Genomic DNA, 21,251 nt, shown 5'->3' with positions numbered 1-21,251 from the left:
AGAAGTGAGTCAAGAGCCAGTGTATTTTGAGAGGACGGGGAAGGAGAGTGGTGGAGGTGGGCTAAGTCACTGCCCTGTGCCTTCGGAAGGAGCAGTGAAATCAATTTTCAATTTTAATCCCCAGTTCCCACCCTTATATGCTTGAAAGGGAGAGAAGATTGAACTTGTCTTAAAATTAATTCTGTCCTCCTTCGTTGCTCTGAAGCCATTTTAGCACCCAATCTGCTCAGCCAGTAGCAGCCGGGCGTTCCTGTGTGTTATGTGTTTTTGAGCTCGGCTGGCTTGCTTCGCTCTGAGATTTAGTTTGGGAGCCCAGCGCCAGAAAGTGTTTATGAGCTTTTTCATCCTGCTGTATTCTGACTCACCTTTGTTTGGTGGCACAGAGGGTGGCGCTTGACTTAAGCACTCTGTTCTTTGCAGGGGGCCCCAGATCACGGGGGGTCCTCGGGCCGGCATCGCAGCCAGGCTGAGGAGTGTGGACCATCACCCTGTGGTGTGCTATGGGCAGGCATTTCTGAATGCCTCAACGTGGGGAGACACTGCACTCCACAAACTCCTTGGCATGTGACCTTCTCAGAGTCTCTCTTGCCAGGGTGTTTGTTCATCCATGTGACACCCAGCTCATAACAAACTCTCAGTGGCTGCTAATTAACCACGGTGCGTTCCTTTCTGTTCAAGGGCCATGAAGCCATTACCAGAGACAACAGAGCCAATATTGCTCATCCGCCCAGCTCAGGACCTTGCTAAATCGGATGTCCTGAACACCTGCGTGAGTTCCTGATGTGCCCATGTGTCAGTCATGAGCCTCTGCTCTTCCTGTAGTCTAGACTCAGGGAAGCAGGAGCAAAAATCTTCTGGCTGTTGGGTTCCATGGAGCAGAGAGCCCAAGCCTATCAGGAGACCAGGTCTAGGCAAAACAGAGCTTTGAGGGTTAGATCCACAGCCTTGGTGCTGGTGGAGGTGAAGAGTACCAACCAGGGAATGTGCTAGGAGGCTCACTGTGGGGTAGAAACCGGAGGAGCCATGCCTTATCCTCTTCCAGGCCAAGGTCTGAGCCCTGCTTAAGGCTATTTCTGAGCACAGAGTCCCTATGACGGTGGGACCCAAAGATGCTGATGGGGGCATTTCCCAGGTTTTGCCTTGGTCCAGCACAGGACTGCAGTTGTTTGTGATGGTAGGAGTTTGCTTTATACTTCATCCCTGCTCAGCTGGCGCCCCTCTGTCATCCTCAGGCAGTTCACAATCTCTAGTGAACTGGGAGACCACTGAGCAATAGCAGGACCCTCAGGATTGGGACCCATGACTCCTCAGTGAATTCTACACTCCTTTGAGGCACTACCTAAAATTCAGGGAGAAGCTTGCCAAGGAAGAGGGACCTGGGGACAGCAGTGGAGATGGAGACGTGAGGTGCAGACCGTTATCCTTTGCAGGAACTCTCAGCTCCTGTTTGCTGGGGTGGGGGGTGGGGTCTTTACATAGAGTTGACATTCTGTGCAAGCTAGTGTGGCACTCTGTTGAGCTGTGATCCTGTTCAAGGCCCAACATAACCACCTCCCAGAAGAGGAGGAGAAGGGGGAGGGGGAGGAGGGGTTCCAGACCACTGCCACTGCAGCCTGGGGAGACATCCTTCCGTGGCTGGAAGTGTGTTCATTTGTGACATGGGAGTATAGGGTTGTCAGGGCAAGTACTTGAACCCATAACTGAGTGGCAAGATAGTTGGCCAAGTTCTTAGTTGCCATTGGTTAACTGAGCATAAAGACGCTTCCCTAAAGAGTGATGTTTGGAATGAGCCTGCAGCTTGGTATGATGTGGGCGTTGAGGGGATCCTAAATCTGTCCTCTTTTGTCATGTGAGTGGAGTGGCTGCCCAGTGGTTCTCCAGGTGAGGGGTCAGCAAACTTTTACTATGAGGGACACATAGTAAATAGTTTCGGCTTTGCAGGCCCTAGCATCTCTGCTACACTTACTAAAGAAGCCATAGAAAATATGTAAACAAGTGGGCCTGGCTGTCTTCCAATAAAACTTCATTTACACAATCAGACCGTGGACCCAATCTGGCCCGTGGGCTGTAGTTTGCTGACCCCTGCTTTAGCTCACGATAGGTGCCCAGCAAAAACTTGGGAAATTAATTTGTTGAAGATAGGTGAGTAGGAACCTCTCTGTCCATCCAGTTCTTTGATTTTAACTGTTTTCACAGGCCCAGGTTCTGTGTTCCTGCCATGGGGTCACAGTGGCAAGACCCTTACCTCCTCTTCACTCCCCTCCCCCAGCTTTGACAGATCACAGGCTCATTCAAACCCACCCGCTTAATGGAGAGCAGAGTTTGTGCGCCTTCCAGGATCTGTTCCCCTCCCCCTCCCCACCCAGGGCCTTTCCTTTCCATCCCGTTTGCGGGACACACAATTTGTAATCTCCTTAAAGCCCAAGAAGCGAGGTCTCTGATTCATGTAGATTAAAATCAGCTGCAACCTATTAATGGCCCAGAGCCCAAGACAGATTTTAGGAAACAAAAACACTGGACCAAATTAGACTGAACTGGCCTCTGTCTCCAGGGGAAGGAGGTGGGGTAGGAGGCTAGGGGTGAGGGGAGTGGCCATGTGGTTTTAATTAATTTGGATTCTCTTCCTGAAGCTAAATTCACCCAACACAAAGCATGTGTAGCACCATGGAAGCCAGCAGCCTTGGAGCTGGGCTCTCCCTGGTGCAGCCCCGGGTCCTGTTGGGGGCCCCGAGGGGGGGGGGCTGGTTGTGTGTCTGTAATTAACAGGTTTCAAAGTGGTTATATTGGAAAAGAGAATTTCAGTGGCGCGTTAAAATTCTTTCATTCTTTCATCAGCCATCAGCCAGCGTCCCGAGGCCTTCAGCAAGGCCCTGGCCACGTATGGCTTCAGAACTTTGAATTCCCATGCTCTCGTTTGAGAATGTGGAGGCTTTTGCCTCGGGTTTTATTAGGCTGATGGTTACCATGATTTTCATTATGTTTATTGGTTACTGGGATCACAAAACTGTTTCTCTCTTCCTAGAGTAAAAAAAGAAAAAGAAGAGCCCCTGCCTTTCTAGAAGTTGCATAACGTACAAGCTGTGTCTCCCTCATGGGAAAGAGCTGGCTCTGCCTCTGGGCTGGTATGGGGTGGTGCCGGGTAGGGGTGGCGGGGATCACGAGGCTGGAAGAGGCAGGGCCCCCGGCCAGCACCCCATCCTGACCTCGCATCTGAGGAAACTGAGGCCTAGAGGGATGCCTCCTGCTGGACTCCTACTCTCAGACTCTCAGTCCAGGGTTCTTTTTCCTCTTGGTACATCAAGGCTGTGAACAGAGCTGCAGAAGTAGAGAAGGAGTCTGAATTCTTTGGGGGCTGGTGCTTTGGGACAGTTCTAAGAGTAGAAGGAAATGGTGAAATTCACGCGTGGCTTAAAATAAAACACTGCAGTGGACAGGGGACTGATTCGGGCCAGTGTGGTGCGTTCGGAGCGTGCCCCTCCAGAAGGGGGCTCTCGGGCGCTGGACCGCTGCACTGAGGCCCTGAGAGGAGGAGAGGAGAGTCACCGGAGCCTTCACTTGGTACCCACAGCCCTGAGCTGCGGAAAGGAGGGAAATAGGTACCAAATCCCACAAGCCACAGAGATGATTTCTTACTTCTCTGAGTCTAAAACCTCTGAAACCTGGTCAAGCTCCCAGAATCACCATATCGGCCAACAGGAACTTTGGTTAAGCCTGCGTTATCTGATAAATGGAACCCCAGCCTGGCTTTACTTCCTATTTTGATGATGGCTACCTTCCAGAATGTTCTTTCATGGAGAACATGAAAAATATTGTGGGAGAAATGCTATTAAATAACTTCTGGTGCTTAAAGACAATGGGTGGCCTCCAGAGCAGTAGGCCTGGCTTTCAGTAGGACACAAGTAGTAAGATCTAGTCCACAAGAAAGCTATGAAGACGTGTTCAGAGAATTAGAGAGTGTCAGAGCTGGGAGGGAAATTCGAGTCCAGCCAGCCCAGAACTTCGTTTTACAGATAGGGAAATTGAGGCCTGAAGCCAGAGTAGGGGATCCAGCCCATGGTTTCTGTCTGTCAGGATTTGCTCAACTCTACCATTCCTTACAAGGCCACAGTTCCCCTTTGCCTAGACACTTTTTTTCATTCATTCAATGTTTATTGATTACCTCCTATGTGTCAGACACTTCTAGGTGCTGGTAATTTTGTTTCTTTGAATTTTCTGAGTTGGAATAAAAGAGGTCCATTTCTGTGGAATCCATTAAAGAAGGAAAGGAGAATCCCCCCGCCCCCAAGTTCAGGTTTTAGGAGAACTTTGTGAGACTGGGCATCCTTGGGAAACACCTGCCGTTCTGGGCGTGCCTCTTAGATGGCCTGATGACGTCACGTTCACGTAAGGACGGACTTAACCAGGATGCCTTCACTTGCAGTCACCACTTGGGTGACCGGCCCAAAGGATTCTGGGAGTGACAATTGTCAGGGATTCTCTGGATCCAAGTTTGAGCCAGTGCTGTTGGGAAGCCAGGCCAGTTGAAGGAGTACAGATTGTAGGGTCCCTCAGTCTGTTCCCCATCATTCTCCTACAGTTCGCTTGTCAGTCCTTTGCTCTTGTTTACCTCTGTGTGAATAATTCCTCGACTATAAATCAGAGAACTTCGCACTGGGTTCTGGATTATCTGTGATCTTTAACTTTCCCAAGGCAAAAGAAATTAAACCAACAAATCTCTTTGTTTCTCATGGTGTAGCTTCCAAACCATGGACACGTTGATCTGTGTAGACAAGCCAAGCCTGAGCCTACCCATCCCTCCCCACCCCCTCACGCTCGCCTTGAGCAGTCATGCATGCATTCATTCATGGACTCATTGGTTCATTCGACAAATATTCAGTGAGCAACTATGTGCCAGACTCCATTCTAGACACTGGAGATACAGAGTGAAAAAAGACAATGTCCCTCCTTACTCTGTTTACATTTTAGTGGGAGCAACAGAAAATAAGCAAACCATCTCTCTCTCTCTCTCTCTCTCTATATATATATATACACACACACACACACACACGCACACACACACACATACATCAACTAGTGATAAGTGCCTTGAAAAAAGTAAAGCACGATAAAGAGAGGTAGGTGAGGGGGACACTTTTACACACAGTGGAGTCAGGAAGACCTCTCTGAAGAAGCGACATTTGGGCAAGGGTTGAATGAAGAGCATTCCAGGCAGAAGGAACAATCAATGCAAAGGCCTGGGACAGGGACCAGTCTGATGTATTGGGGAACAGCAAGGAAGTCAAGATTGGAGCAGAGTGAGCAATGGGGACGACAAGGGTACATGAGGTTGGAGAAGGAAGCAGAGTCCAGGTCAGGGAAGGAAGACTTTGCTTGCGTTCTGAGCATCCTGGAACGTATTTGCAGCAGGAGAGTGATGTGGTAGAGATGCACATCGGAGAGCCGTAGAGAAGCTGACCAAGCAACGACGGCTCAGCTCAGGTTAAACATTTGCACTCAGACCTCTGGCATGTGGTAGCTGTACCTCATGGGCGGTACCTGAAGTGGAAACCTTTGAGGGCTACATGTTTTGACAGGGGGAGGCTGGGCCTGGGAGCTCACTACCTCTCTACCAAATAGTCTTAAGCCCCAAAAAAGGAAATGCTGCTGTTTAAATAGTAGGGTTGGGACCCGTGAGTCACAGAACCCTCAATCAACCAGGTTACCACCGGTAGGCTCTGGGAAATTGCTGATACCGGGTCTCAAGAGCCCCCAGCTGGGGAGTTGGGCTGCCTGTTGAGACCTCTGGGTGCCTTCAGAGGAAGCAGGCTCAAATACAGACCTGGCCTTTAGGGGATCTGGCTCACTGTATACTGTCTGGTCGGTTTCATACCCAAGCCCTTCACTTTGCAAAATGTGGGCCACTTTACTGGGAGCAGAGGGAAGAAGGAAAGGGCATGGACTTTGGGTTCAGTCAGCCCTGGGATGCAACCCTTGCCTCACTGCTTAACAAGCTTTTGGAAATGCTACCGAACCTCCTGCAACGGCACTGTCCAATAGAGTAGCCACCAGCCACACGTGGCTATTTAAATTTAAATCAATTAAAATGAAATAAAATTTAAAATTCAGTTCCTTAATCCCACTCGGTAGCCACGTGGAGCGGGTGACTATCATGGTACTGGACAGTGCAGACACAGAACATTTCTGTCGTGGCAGGAAGCTCTATTGGACAGTTTCACTTCTTTGAAAAGGAAGGAACCCATGAGAAATGAACGTGTTAACATCACAAAGCACAGGGTACTTCTCCTGTCTTACAGGTACCCAGCAAATGACAGCCACCATGATTTACTGTATGGATGCCTGTCCTGGCTCGGCTACTGACCAGTTGTGGGGCCACTCAACCTCTCTGAGCCTTAGTTTTCTAATCTTTAAAATGGGAATAATAAGTAACGCTGGGTGAAGTTCTCACAGCCTCACATAATCCTTAGTTTTCTTAGTTCTCCCTGGACCTCTGAGAACACCCTCGCCAACCCTCAGCTGACGTATCTAGACCCGAGTTTGGAATCTCCAGTCCTGCCATGCTTGGTGGGAAGCATGATTTAGGTCATGGCTCGGTAATGGATGCTGGAGAGTGTAGCCATTTTGAAGGGTTTGAGCACGGTTAGTGGTATGAAGTTCTAATGAAACAAGTGGGCAAGTCTGCACAAGAAATGTAATCATTGTGACTCAAGTCAGATATTCCCCTGCTCTGGTGTTCTGAAAGCAGTCCTGTCTTGGGTCCCCCAGCCCTGGGCCCCTGCTGCCTTTGCCTGAATGTTCCTTCTCTGGGTGCAGCCCTCGGGGAGAGGCTCTCCAGCGGCCCTTCTGGTATCTTGGCCTCCAATCAGTCTTCCTCTTTCTACTTCGGGGCTTTGCTGTTGTTTAACGTTTATTAACTGCAGGCATTTGGTGGGTGGAAGTGGATTTGCCTGGGGCTGGAAGGAAGTTATTTGCCAGGCCAGGAGAAGGTGCAGGTTAAGAGCTGAAGCTGGAATCCCCTTCACCTGCTTCATACATTTCAGGGGAGATTTGTTTTCAACTCCCAAATTACCTGCTAGGATTTCGAGACCTGAGATCCTATCTCCCCTGGCTGTTTTCTTTCATTTCTGATAAGAAAGACAAAGAAAAAAAAGAGTGAGAGGCTCAAGAACAACCTTCTCCCACTCTTTTAAATTAAATTGCACACAGTGAGTGATTTTCTTCACTGTCTTCTGTAAAGCAGGCAGGAGACGGGCCTGTGCAGGCAGTCAGAAACCTCTGCTCTTAGGGACCCGGGGGATCAGGTGCAGCTGGGCTTTTACAGAAAACTCAGGGAAGAGCATGGACTGAATGTGTCCAGTGGAACTTTCTAAATCTCCTCCCTGCAAGCTGTCCCACGTGCAACTTTCTCTTCTCAAGTGGTAGCAACTCCAACCCTCAGGCTATTTAAGTCCCCAAACCTAAATGGAGTCATACTTGATCCCCGACTTTCTCTCACACCCCACTTTCAAGGTGCTGGGGCATCCTATTGTCTCTACTTGCAAAACCTATCCAGAATCCACCCAATTCTCACCATCTCCTCTGCCGGCATCCTGGTCCAAGCCACCACCATCTCTTCCCTGGTCAACTGTGATAACCTCCTACCAGGCTCCCTCTTTCCACTTCCCACTAAGTAGTCCCCCTACTGCTACTTGCCCTACCAGCATACTCTCAACATACTTTGCCTCAAACCCCCAGATGGCTCACAATGACTCCCATCTCACCCAGAGTAAAAAGCTGTCGGGGCCCTGAAGGATCTCGCGCCTGTTGATGCTGACCTTTCCGCCCTCCCCTCGCCCCCTCCCTGATTCATCTCCAATCACCCTGGCCTCCTTGCTTCCTTCAAACACACCAGATATGTGTCCACATTGGGGCCTTTGCTACAGCTGTTCCCTCACCTCTTCAAGTCTTCACTAAAATGTCACCTTCTCATTGAGGCTCCCCGCAGCCACCTAGCTCATCTCAAGCTCTCCCCATCGCCTTGCACCCTCACTCCCCTTGACCTGACTCTGCCTTTTCCCCCTTAATACTTAGCACTTTCTAACGTACAACAGTCGCCCCTCCAGGAGCCCTCACAGGTACCAAAATCCACACATTTGCAGGTTTCTCTTCCGCAGCGGGCCAACTGTACATCATTTTGGTGTTGGTTGTATTTATTGTTTTCCTCTCTCCTCACTTCTAGAATTGTCATCTCCACGAGGGCAGGGACCCTGGCCTGTGCAGCTCACGGCTGTCTCTCCAGTGCCTCTAGGCGCTTGGCCCAGAGCTGCTCTTCTTCTCCCACCTGGCCCCCTCTTGGAGACATGAGCCGTTCAGGGAGCCTGCTCAGAGAAGGACTAGCGCTGACGTGAGCCTCGAGCATTGCCAGGCAACAATCCAACAGGCCAAGGCTACAGGGAGGGTTAAACTCATAAGGGGGCCCCCGATAAGTTCAAGTTCAGAAGAAACAGAGCTAGAAGGAACTGTCCCCAAGCTCATGGAGGGTAAGTGAGCAAGAAGTTGCCTAAATGATGGTATGGCTATGAGTAAGGAGACAAAGAAGGAGAAGGAGAACGAGAAGAAGAATCAGTAAAGACTCCTCACCCTTTTAAGATGTGCATCAATTCCTTGAGGCTATCAGCTCTCATGTTTTGGTCTTTGGGACTCCTTCAGACCCTTAAAACTTGTTGAGGACCCCCAAAAGCCTTTGTTTAATGTGGCTGTATCTGTTGTTAAATCCTGGGGTAGTCAGCCTCCAGGATAGCCCCCAGTGAGCCTTATCTCCCAGCATTCATGCCCCTGTGTAGTGAATCAGAGCTGGTCTATGTGCAGACAGAAAATGGCAGAAGTGAGGATGTGTGATTTCAGAGGTTAGGCCTTGAAAAGGGACTACAAGTTTCTACTTGGTCTCTTCTACTGTCCACTCTAGAGAAAGCCGGTCACCATATTTTGAGTACACTGGGAGAGACCTACATGAAGAGGAACTGAGGCCCCTCTCGAGCCAGGCACAACTGGCTTAAGGCTACAACCTCTTGAGAGACCCTGAGCCAGAACAGCCCAGCCAAGCCACTCCTGAATTCCTTATCCACAGCAACTCTGAGGGCTAACAAGTGACGATTGTGTGGTTTTTCTTAAATTTATTTTATTGACGTATAGTTGATTTACAGTGTTGTATTTAATTTCTGCTGTACAGCAAAGTGATTCAGTTATACACATTCTTTTTCATATTCTTTGCCATTACGGTTTATCACAGGATATTGAATATAGTCCCCTGTGCTATACAGTAGGACCTTGCTGTTTATCCATTCTATATATATATATGCTATATATAGCATTGCATCTGTTAACCCCAAACTCCCAATCCATCCCTCTCCCACCCCTCCTTCCTCTTGGGAACCATCTTCCTCTGTTCTCTATGTCTGTGGGTCTGTTTCTGTTTCGTAGATAAGTTCATTTGTATCATATTTTAGATTCCACATATAAGTGATATCATGTGGCATTTGTCTTTCTCTGTCTGACTTACTTCACTTAGTATGATAATCTCTAGGTCCATCCATGTTGCTACAAATGGCATTATTTCATTCTTTTTTTTATGACTGAGTAGTGTTCCAGCATATATATGTACCACATCTTCTTTATCCATTTAGTGACAATTGTTTTAAGCCACTAGGTCTGGGAGTATTTTGCTACACAGTGATAGATATTTAAATCATTTACCATATTAAAAATTAAAACAGAAAACTGTTTAATAATTATTTGTTAATCCATTTAATATGTTTATATGAATAAATTCACATTTATTAATTCATAAAAACTGGTAACTTTGTTAATTTGTTTAAAATAACACAGTCTTACTGTAAAAACAACTGTGTTTTCCAAAACAAAAGAGAACAAACTTTAATGAGAAGAATGACAGTGTTTTACATTTTTGCAAATCCCTTTAATGTCTGGCTTAATAGAAGACAGCTGGATTCTCATATCTACTTCTGCATTCAATCAGCTGTGATAACGTTGTTTTGGTTGAAGTTTATGAAGGAAACCCAGCGTCATATAGATACACAGCTGGAAAAGGGAGGAATATTTTTTAATAGCCTTCTTAGATAATTGTGGATACTCTTCCTTACACTATACCAGAACTCAATAAATGGTCGTTTATTAAAGGTTAGTTGCAGTGTGGAATCTGAAACTGTCTCAATGAACTCTTTGTACTTAGTTAGATTAAAATCTGTTTGGTCTGGGCTGCACTGAATGGATCTTTTGCCCATGCATGATTTTGTAATACCATGCATGGTCATTTGGAAAATATTGCTTCACTGAGTTATGCAGATCTGAGTTTGATCTATCTCATGATGAAAACTAAAAATTCACATTTGTTAATATCACCGCTGATCTCGTCAGAAACCTAAGTATTGAGAAGGTGTTAAGCTCACTGTGACAGATACAAGTTTTCAGAAATTCTAATTTTTGCTTGAAAGCTTTTATTTTGACAACAAGCACTGTGAATTATCTCTCTTGAAGTGACAGGTTCAGCTTGTTCATTTTGGAGAAAATGTCTCTAATAACCAAGTCTGAATAACCATGGGAATTTGGTCCTTTCGAGTAAACATGGTGTTTCATGAAAGTGGCCAGTTCAGCTCACAACTTAGACACGCTCACAAATGCTTTTTCTCCAAACAACCACTGTACCTCAGGATGCACCAGAAGTGCGTTACGCTTGCTTTCCAGTTTGCCACACACAATAGTCAAAAGACCTGGACTTTGGGCAAAACTTCATAGAATTAATAATTTTTACTGCTTCATCTTGGACATGCTTAAGTGAAACCGATTTCCTTTTTTTTTTTTTTTTTTTTCCTGTCCTACGACTTAGCGGCAGTGAAGAATATGACAATTTTACCCAAATGTCAACACAGTGAGGCAGGCAAGTAACATCTTGGAATTATGGAAATAGTTTTGACCTTGCAGATACCTTCTTAGGGTCTCGGGGACCGCAGGGGTCCATAGAAGTCACTTTGAGACCCATTGCTTTAGGGAAATGGGTGTCACTCCAGCGTTTGTAGGTGAATGAGCTACATGCTAATACATGCATGTACCAGGTCTTTGTGTCAGGTTGTAATGGCCACCATTTGTTGCATAAGCTAGAAACATTGGCTTGTTAGATACCGGCTTATTCTTGTGGATGGACTAGACGAGACAGGTTCTTTATACAAGGGAGGTTAGGGTATTTTTATGCTTCTGTTTGCCCCTCTTATGAAAGGTATGTGGATGGGGGAGGAAGCTAGGTTCTGAGAAGTTCCTCGGATGATCAGCGTGGTATAATTAAGGTACACAAGGACGCTAACGCCTGCACCCCTTCCTTTATAACACTTTTCTTCTCTCCCTTTCATCCAATGAGCAGTGAAAGCTCAGTGGACTGCAGAAGGCGTCCTTTTCAGAGCAGTGGGGTCCTTCAAGCTCCAAGCCTGAAGTGGATAGAGGGCTTACTCACTCTGTCAGTGCTGCGATAAGGATGAGAGAAGCAGCAGGCCCGAGAGGCTGCATTTGTTCAAAAGGTCACGGCATCCATGAGGATTTTTATCATTGTGGAAGAGCTGTTGGCCTTGCCTCTCCTGAAGTCCTCAGCATTTCCTACAAAGTGGACTTAGAGCAAGACAGGGAGGGATGGGGTTACTTTTCAGTCTATTTCAGTTCAGCTTTTTGCTGCAGACGTGCAGAGTAGGTTTGAACCCGCACCTGACTGGGCTCAGCTCTTTGGTGAATGATTGTGTAGCTGTTCTGCCTGTGATCGCAGGCCCTGTCTGCGGGCGAGAAACAACGAGCAGTTGTGTCCGGAGCCCTGGGAATTGGAGACCTTTCCACATCTGTTCGCCTAGTCGGGGGCGGGAGGAAATCACCAAAACCTTCCAACACGGGGCCAGAGCCAGGGCGACAAAGGGGAAGCCTTAAGCCTCTGGCGACCCTGGGTCATATGACCACCCCATGGTCCTCCCCCAGCCCCTTTCATCCCCTCAGGTCCCCAACGCTCAGCCTTTTCATCATCCCCCAGGTCAGCAGATCAGGTTTATGTGAGTCGACCAGAAAGCTTATCAAATGAAGGCAGAAGCAGGTGTTTGAAAACGTCGTCCCCCCACTGAAAGCTGGATTGAACAAGGTTGTCAGTGTGGCTGAGGCCAGCATCCCACACTAATTGCGATTTCTTTCCTGGAGCTCTTTCCCTCTCCCTTTCCTCTCTTTCTGCTTTGGAACCCCTGGAGGTCTCTGGGAACCAGTCACTAAAACAAACCATTCAAAGAGCTAGGGATTTAGGGAAAAACAAAACTAAACTAAGAGATGTGACATCGTGAGCTGAACAGTGGCCTTTCTATGCCAGAGCCCAGGAACCACCATTCAGAGGCATCCAGAGGCTTCCATCCAGTGGCCTGCTGCAAGCAGTTCCTATGAGCTTGTAAGGATTGATGGCACATACCTTTTCCCGTCTTCAAAATCAGGAAGTCGTGTTGGTAGCTTGACTTGACCATGTTGGGGACATTTACATCACAGAAATCAACGGGCTACAATCCAGACTTTCTCCCCTCCAAGACTAGTTGTTAAACATTTACCAGCACGTTTGCCAGCCTTCACTGTAGAGATTGTTGTTCAAGGTATGATTCTCAGAGCAATTATATGTGAATTTCCTAGGGAGAAAAGAAGGGAGGGGTGGGGGTATTGTTATTCAAAATGCAGATTTCCTGGTCAACCTGAACTAACTGAGTCAGATTCTCTGGAGGGGGAGGCTGGGGAAATGCATTTTTAGCGAGGTTATTAATAAGTTCGATAAAGTTTGAGACTTCAGGCTTAGGGAGTGGGAAAGAAGAGTGGGTGTACATCTGGCTTTTGGCATCTGGAAGGAACAGCTGGCTTCAGTCCCAGTTGGCCTGCGCATGGACAGCTGTTTTCCCTCGACATACAAACTTCATGACAGGAAAAGGAGGTGGGAACTCTGGGGTCCCATCTACCCACTGACAACATGACTGGTTCTGCCTTGGATCTCAGGATGCCTCCACATTCTAACCTTGAGACTTGGACCCAGGACAGCATGAACAAATGCCCAGACATACACATTAACATGAAGAAAGTCACACCATTCATACCATCGATAGGGTCAGTGGATGCCCTACCTATGCAGAGGAGCCCAGGCAGGGCCCACAGTCAGTTTCCACATTAGATTGCCTAGGACAGTGTTTTTCTTGCAGATTTGTACAGGTGTTAGCAGAAGCTTTCCAGATATGACTTATAAAGCAAGGACCTTGTTTACTTTAGCCCACTGGGCCTGGAAGAGAAGGTCCTTTAAAGAAGAAAGAAAAAGAGAAGAGAAGAGAAATCTTTCTTTCATCGGATGTGAAACAGAAACTTTGCAGAGGGCCCAACTCTGCTTCTGACCTGTTTTGCATCTGCCTGGGGGAAGAGTTCAGATTAATTTTCTCTGAGAACTTGACTGCCTTTCCTAACAGTTCTTGGAGGTAGGTATTGGTGAGAACGCAGAGGCCAGACCAGGTCACATGAAAACAGAGCTGGTAAGTGGAAGGGCTGAAGTTTGGACCCCAATTCTGATGACCAAAAAAACCAACGCATTTTCCTCCCAAGCCCAATGCAGTATTTTTTCTGCATGTGGTTGGAGCGGAGAGGAGCCCTTAATAGGCAACTGGGACGGTGACATTGGACATCTGAGCTCAAATTATTGTGAATTTCTAAACCATCAGAGCTCCTTATATCCTGATGCAAATTCAGAAACATAATCCAAAGCCACATGTAAGACTTTCAAGGTTATAAACTATTACATTACAGACTATTAGATTATTGGCTATTAGATTATCCACTGGAATGGAAAATTGAGAGTCGACCACGTTGATGAGTGTAATTTAGGCACTCCCCGTATCAGGCATTTAGGTTCTAAGCAGTCTATCAAGTTCATGATCAGGGCCTACATGTTTGTTCTAACTGTTCAGGGCTTTTATTAAATATGAAACTTCATCAAGTGGAAGGGGGAAGTGACCAAATAGCCTACTTCAGGAAAACAAGACGTGATGTCAAGTATCTTTTGCTGGATTTTATGGGCTTCTTCTGCCTAAAAACTCTCTGAGGACTTACTGTGTGTCAGGCACTGGGCTGGGTGTAGGGAAGAACAGGAGGCAGATAGAACGCATCTCATGCTCATGAAGTTTACAGTCTATTGAGAGACAGATACTATACAAAAAAGTATGAAAATAAATATATGATTATACCTTGTCCAGGAGGCAACTGAATACCCAAATCAGGAGAGCACTTGGCTGGGGAGTTGGGAACACAGAAGCAGAGTGGAGCTCTCATCGGAGGGCCCAGGTGAGATAATTTAGGAATGTGTGTAAAAGGAGAGGCGAGGTGTGAGGCCTGCACCCGGGGCTGCCCGTATGGAGCTCTCTTAGGCAGAGGAGAAGGCAGGAGTCCTGGAAGCCATTTGAAAAGAGCGGTCAGTTGCATTTAGGAGTGGTTGGCACACAAATACAGAAGTCAGAAAAGCAATTCAGGGCCCCCTGGACACGTGACTCCCACCTCCTCCTTTCCCATGAGCCAGGCAGGCTGTCTGTGGGCCGGTGAGTGGATGAAACTGGAACTCCCAGAATCTGAACAACTAGCCGTGTCCTGGGCTGTCCTTCATGACTCTATCATTTTCTCTTTCTTCCTCAGTCCCAAGCTCCTCGGCCCCTTGGAGACGCTAAGTGTGTAGATGTTAGGATGAAAGCAAGTAAACCAGTTCACACTGATGTGTGAATGCTGTTTAACCAGCTAGTCCTCGGTGAGATGTATCGTTGAACAAAGGCACAACTAAATCTCAAATCTGTGCACTTTCAGGAAACCTAGTATGTTTAAGGCAATGCGCCTGGACAGGAAGACATTTGGGGAGGGGGTGTCACTCTGCTCCCCCTCCAGCTTCCTTCCATTGTTCCTGCAGCAGTTTCTCTTCTTCCTCCACTCCCGAATCCCTAGAGTCTTGAAAAGCTCCATCATTTGCAGAGTGGATCCTTTGGCCCCATGGCCATGCCCCTGACGATTACGTTAGCTAATAACAGCTAGCGTTAACTGAGTACTCACTATGTGTAGGTACTAGCTCCAGCACTTCACACAAGGTGGACCTTGTTTAGATGTCACAGCAACCCTCTGAGGTTGGGCCACTGTCATCATTCTATAGGGGAGGCATGGAGGATTTGCCATGTGGGTCAGCTGCCTGTGGACACACAGACAGCAGGCTGAGATTTGAAATAGGGTCTTGCTTCCCAGACCACACTCAGGGAGGTAAATCTGAGACCCCGTGTTTGGGCTTGCTGTCCTAAGTATACAAAAGTGAACCGCATGGGCTTCCCTGGTGGCTCAGTGGTTGAGAGTCCGCCTGCCGATGCAACGGACGCGGGTTCGTGCCCCGGTCCAGGAAGATCCCACATGCCGCGGAGCGGCTGGGCCCGTGAGCCATGGCCGCTGAGCCTGCGCGTCCGGAGCCTGTGCTCCGCAACGGGAGAGGCCACAACAGTGAGAGGCCCGCGTACAGCAAAAAAAAAAAGAACCGCAGTTGGGTTCTCTGAGGCGGCTCTTACTATGCCTGGCTCAGTTTGGCCCTGTCCTGAGGTTTTACAGGAGGACAGCCCAGGCCAAGCCCATAATTTCTGATTACAAACAAAATGGGAATTCTGTGAGGTGTCAGCTTCTGTCTCTTAAGAGAGAGGACCAAAAAACGTCTCCTGAATTTTCTAGAATGAGGTTGAGGACACAGTCTTCTCAGGCCAAACCTCCTGGGTAGAGCTTGCAGTGACTGCAGAAGAATACGGAAACTCCCTTCAGCATTTCTGAGGTGTTCAGATTCTTCTCTCTCTGGAACAAAGCCTTCGGAAGGTTCCATCACCCTCCCTCTCCTGGCTCAGAGGCCAAGCTACACTTTATAAAACAACCCAGGAGCATCTGATCTGAAGCATGTACCGGCTCGTGTGGGCAAGACAGTAATTACCTCCAATTCCAGTTAGGAAAGCTGAAACCTGCCTTTTTCATGCCTCAAACAATTATGGAAGCGCCTTTTGAAGCTCTGGATAGAATAGAAAAGCAAAACAAACCAGAGCCAATTAGAGCCTGGGATTTGAGGATGGCTTAGTTTTGTGCAGCAGGACTCAGGAGGAACTGTGGGAGAGGGTCAGGGGTCACCCCAAACCTCCAGCTGCCAACTGACTTTGCCTGTGCCAAAAGGACCATTATTTTGTATTTAAAATCAAGGCTCTTCTCCCTGGCTCGGAAACGATTTGCAGGAACGGCCTCTTCATCAGCTGTGAAGACTCCCTGATTAGATAAGGCCTGGAATGCATTTGATGTTGAGCAAAACAGTTCTCTGACAGTTTTCCTTATGTGCCATTAAAATGTTTTTCCCTCAGCTCAAACTTAGTGAGAGAAACTGAATCCCCGGGGACTCTTTTCTTTTGGGGTGCATATTTGAGGAATTTATGTGGCCGTTGTGCCATTTGAGTTTTAAATTCTCCAGCCCTGAAGCTCTTCTGGACTTGGTGGTGGAATCTGGCCATCTGGGGGTAGGCTGGGTAACTACCGCAAAGCAGACTACCAGGCATGAGGTCAGAGGTCAGAGGTCAGCAAGCGGTCCTGGGGTGGAGTGGGAAGCATGAGGACTCAGGCTTCTTTGTAGAACCCAAGGACCATTCTGTGGTGTTCAACGCTGTGCCACAAAGTGCAGAGATGGAAGTGGAGATGGGGCATAGAGGTTTGAAGCTGGATTAGAATGGTCTTGGCCAAGATCTGTTCCTGAGAAAGATTGTCCAGGTGGCCTTTTGAATTAGTAGGATTGGGCTGACCATGAGGGCCACATGACACTGTCCTAGGAGGCTCCCCTTTTGAGTTTGGATTAGGGTAAACTGTGGGCACCAGAGAGCCCCAAGAGAACCTCCTCTTCTGTATTTGTGCCCCTATCCTAAGCTGAGAAGAGCAGCTTTCTCTTGGCCTTGGCATAGCTACTCAGCTCTCCATCTGCCTGTCATCCACCCACTTGAAATGGGCCTTGAGGCCTCCCTTTGACTATAAGAAACAGCCCTTATGGGAACAGTATTCCTGTAGAGCAATACAGAAAGGAATTTTGCTTAGGAATGTGTCTGCTGCACTCAAGATTGTGTGAATATCAGTATTCTGGAGATATCAAAACGGCTGGCTCTCTGACTATAAGAGAAGAGGTTCATGTCTTATTAGGTCTTTTGATAATCATAACAGCCAAGATGTATCACAGCTTTCCCAAGTACCATGCACTGTTCTAAGGGCTTTGTGTGGTCACTCATCTACTCCTTACTCCAGCCCTGTGAGGTAGGTGCTATTATTATCCTGATGGTGCAGATGAGGAAACTGAGACAAGGAGAGGTCAAGTAACCTGCCCAAAATCACACAGGGAATTAGCACTGCTCATAATGGACCAACAGAGAAAGCTACTGCCATGATCCTGGAATGGCTTCAAAGCACTGAAAAATTAAATAATAATAATCATATTAAGATGCTTAAAACTTAAAAATCCAACCTTTTCAGCCTGGGCAGACTAAAAGTATATGGATGGGGTAAACCCTGAGCAGGTAACCCAGTAGATGTTGGAATTAGAAGCCTCGCTCCTGTACACTCCTGAAGGAGCTGTGTCAAGACCAAGAAATATAAGCACATTGCAAGTACTACACTCACTACCCTAGAAGGGAGACGGGTGACACACGCCCACAGGCTCAAGCTGCTTTTGAAAAAAGTGCGCCTAACATCCAAAGCACATGATTAAGAAATGTTCTAGATACATCTAAGTTCTGACTGGAAGTAGAAATATTGATGCTCTAGACTTTGAGTTCTTTGCGTCTTCTCAAGAAGATGGGTGCTTCTGTAGCTCTTTAAGCACCATTTATGTGATTTCCCAACCTTTTCTCTGAGGTAGACCCCCGACGAGTCTTCTCCAGCTAGCAGCAGAGACTGCCAGCTGCTTAGCAGGCTCTCAGTTGGGCTGTGAAATACCGTGATCGGGGTTCTCAGCTCTTCCATTTGGGTCCTACGGTAGGCAGAATAATGGCCTCACAATGATGTCTAGGTCCTAATCCCTGGAACCTGTGAATATGTTATATTATATGGCAAGGGAGAATTAAGGAAGCAGTTGAAATTAAGGTTGCCAGTCAGTTGACTTTAAAATAGTAGCAGCCTGGGTTATACAGGTGGGCCCAATGTAATCACAGGGTCCTTAAATGGGGAAGAGGGAAGCGGAAGAATCAGAGTCAAAGTGATGTGATATGAGAAAGGTTTTGATGGGTCGTTGCTGGCTTTGAAGGTGGGAGGGGGCCACAAGCCAAGAAATGTGGGCAGCCTTTTGAAGCTGAGAAAGGAAGAAAATGAATTTTCCCCTAGAATCTCTAGAAAGGAACACGGCCCTTCCAACATCTTGATTTTAACACAGCGAGACCTGTGTCAGACTTTTGACCTCCTGAACTGTAAGATAATAAATTTGTATTGCTTTAAGCCACTACATTCGTGGTAATTTGTTACAGCAGCCACAGAAAACTAATCCAGGGCCTGGTAGACAGCTACAACGTGAAAGACAACAAACTCCTCCAAAGGTCCATGAACTGGTGGTGGAAAACGTTGATGGCCACCTCAGCATTTTCCTGACGACTGTCTGGAAACTCTCACTGCGCCCCTGGCCAATTACAATCTACATGTGCGCACTCCAGCCATCAGAGTTTTCCCTGGATGGGGCCTCTTCTCAACTAGGGATGTTCCATTTCTGGGCAGTGTTGCCAGGGCTTTTCCCCAGTGTGGTCCGTAAACCCTGTGGTGCTACAGTGAGCTGCTCTTCACATGCATCCAAAATTCCAAACACTTCTGGCCAGCTCAAGGTTTGGGGGATTCTTTTCTCCCCTTCCAAATAGCCAGCCACAACTTCTCTGAGATGTAGAACATGGAATTAACATGACAGAACCTTGATATGCTAAGTGTGGGTGGACAACCTGAGCCACCCTTGGATTAGAGAAGCTATATGTTGCAAAATTTGTGATTTTCTCCAATCTTCCACTGTTCCTTTCACATGAACATCCAATGCAAACTTGTGAGCTGGGTTAAGAAACTAGAATTCCTGGGATTCTGGCTCAGCCTCTTACTAGCTCTGTGACATTAGGCGAGTTATTTAAATTCATTGTGCTTCATCTCTTATCTGTAAAATGAGGGAAATACATGAGTTAATATAGGTAAAGTGCTTAGATTACTGCCTGTCACATGTTCAGTGCTATTTAAGAGTTATTTGCTGTTATTATTACTGTTTGTGCTCTGGTTGTTATTGTTATTAAATGGGTCCCAAACATTAGGGGCAAGTCATTTGGCACATCGGGAAAACCAGCTTCTTCACGGTTTGCCATGTATTATACTTCCGGCAATTGAGATGAATTACCACCGCACAGAGTGTGGAAGCTCAGGTGTGTAACATCCTCTTTGAAAACTTTTCTTCTCACAAACATCTCCTTCAGGAAGCAGGCTCTTGTATGCCAGGGTCAGATGAGTAATTGTTAGGAAAGACAAAGCCCTGTGCTTAGAGTTATGCAAAGGTTGTGGAGAGGGGGCATCTCAGTTGCTGACTCACGCCTGCTGGCAACCCAGCCTGATTCAACCAGGAGCTCAGAGCTCACCACTCAGAGGCTCTCAGCTCACTGTGTGGGCAACCAGGAGCCCTGACATTTAGGCCTCTTGGTTCTTCAGCACTTAGCTCATCAGTCCCCAAAAGTGGTGACGGAGAAGGGAGAAGATTTGCCAGTTTTCAGCCAGAAAGCACCCCCTGTCCGCAGGACACTGCTTGCATTGGCCAGAGACCACTCATAATTAACTGCCCCTTCTGGATGTGGCAACCAGCCTGTCCTGGTGACCATGCGACCTGGGTCTGTGCAGAGGTAGCAGGCTCTTAGTGGCTACTTAGGGGCTGCTGTAGGATGCTTCAGCCTGTGACTCACCCAAGAGAGAAGTTCCTGGGCAGATAAGGGCTCAAGAGAGAAGAAAGTTACATCTGCACAAAGCTTCAATTATAAAGCACAATAATAACAATGAAAGGCAAAAATGCTCCATGCTCTTTGGTATCATGCAGACTGAAAACAGAACCAGGATTCCTGACTTTCTCTTACCTTGATCCCCATAAAAGATGTTTGAATTACAATATTTTAGCATGCTAAACCCATCAGAACAGCTGCCTGAGCTAACCTGGGAACCTAGACAAGTTAGATTCTTGACCTCCAGCATACAGGAGAAGGGGAGAAAGAAGGAGAGGAGGGAAAGAACAACCTCCTTCTGCTTTCTGTTCTGGCCATTTGGAGCCCAGGAGCCAGCTGAGCTGATGTCAGACCCAGGCACCCCAACTCCCAGGAGTCCCAGGAGAGCACCAGGAGCCAGGGAGATGCCTGTATCTCAGAGAAGCAGCACCTGGTAAGAGAAAAACACTACGCTGCACAGTCAGACACGCCCAAACGTGTGTTCTTGTTCCTCCTCTTACTGGGTGTTGTTTAGACAAGTTACATAACCTCTCTGCAAACACGAGAAACTGCCTTGTACCTGTTGGTATTAGAAGGACTGTAAATACCAAGAGCACATTGGACGTTCAGTAGGCGAGCAGCAGATATTCTTATTATTAAATATAACAACCACTTGGGCCAAAGACCACCTAATTTATAGTCATCTAACTGGAAGAAAACTACAAGTCATCAGCTAATATATGTTCACGTAGAAAAACATCTAGAAGGAAACTCATGAAAGTTTTAATAAAGATTGTTTCTAGGCAATGAGATTGTGAAGAGATAGTTTTGTTTTCTTTATACTCTTTTGTATTTTCCAAATTTCGATGACAAATATCTGAACTTTTCAAAACATCACTGTTTAAAAAGTCATCAATCCCAGCTTCCTGGCTCCAGTCATACAATATTTGCACTAAGCCATCCAAATCCAGAGTTGTTCAACCTATTGCTAAAGCCATGGGGATAGACTCATGTAGAGAATTCCTTCTTCTGCACCATGCACCCTGAATGCAGCTCAACCCCCAAAAGGTTTTTAGCCCATCATAACCTTGCTAAACTATTTAAGAGAAAAACTTTAGCTATTGAGAACTATGTCACCCATCACATTTCCTGTCTTTTGCCTTCAGCTGCCAAGAAGCCTTGAACAAATTTAATGCTCAATTACAGTAGCGATTAACTCAG

At 47.0% G+C, this 21,251-nt stretch overlaps 1 protein-coding gene and 1 long non-coding RNA gene across 2 annotated transcripts in view; one reads left to right on the top strand and one right to left on the bottom strand.

Moving 5' to 3' along the window:
• RAD51B (RAD51 paralog B) overlaps window positions 1–21,251 on the top strand; it is a gene marked incomplete at its 3' end in the record, with an annotated part of 683,831 nt that overhangs the window by 633,578 nt on the left and 29,002 nt on the right. The window lies entirely within an intron of this gene.
• The window catches only part of LOC309819376, a 49,241-nt gene continuing 37,791 nt past the window's right edge, over window positions 9,802–21,251 (bottom strand). The window contains exons 2-4 of the long non-coding RNA XR_014296426.1: window positions 12,476–12,683; window positions 11,498–11,649; window positions 9,802–10,074 (exon numbers count right to left, since the gene is read on the bottom strand). This is a non-coding gene — a long non-coding RNA (uncharacterized lncRNA). The remainder of the gene's footprint in view (window positions 10,075–11,497; window positions 11,650–12,475; window positions 12,684–21,251) is intronic.

The sequence above is a fragment of the Grampus griseus genome (genome assembly GCF_964374135.1).
Source record: "Grampus griseus genome assembly, chromosome: 2".
Taxonomy (NCBI): domain Eukaryota; kingdom Metazoa; phylum Chordata; class Mammalia; order Artiodactyla; family Delphinidae; genus Grampus; species Grampus griseus.
The sequence above is the reverse complement of the archived record's forward strand: the minus strand, read 5'-3'. Positions and strand labels throughout refer to the sequence as shown.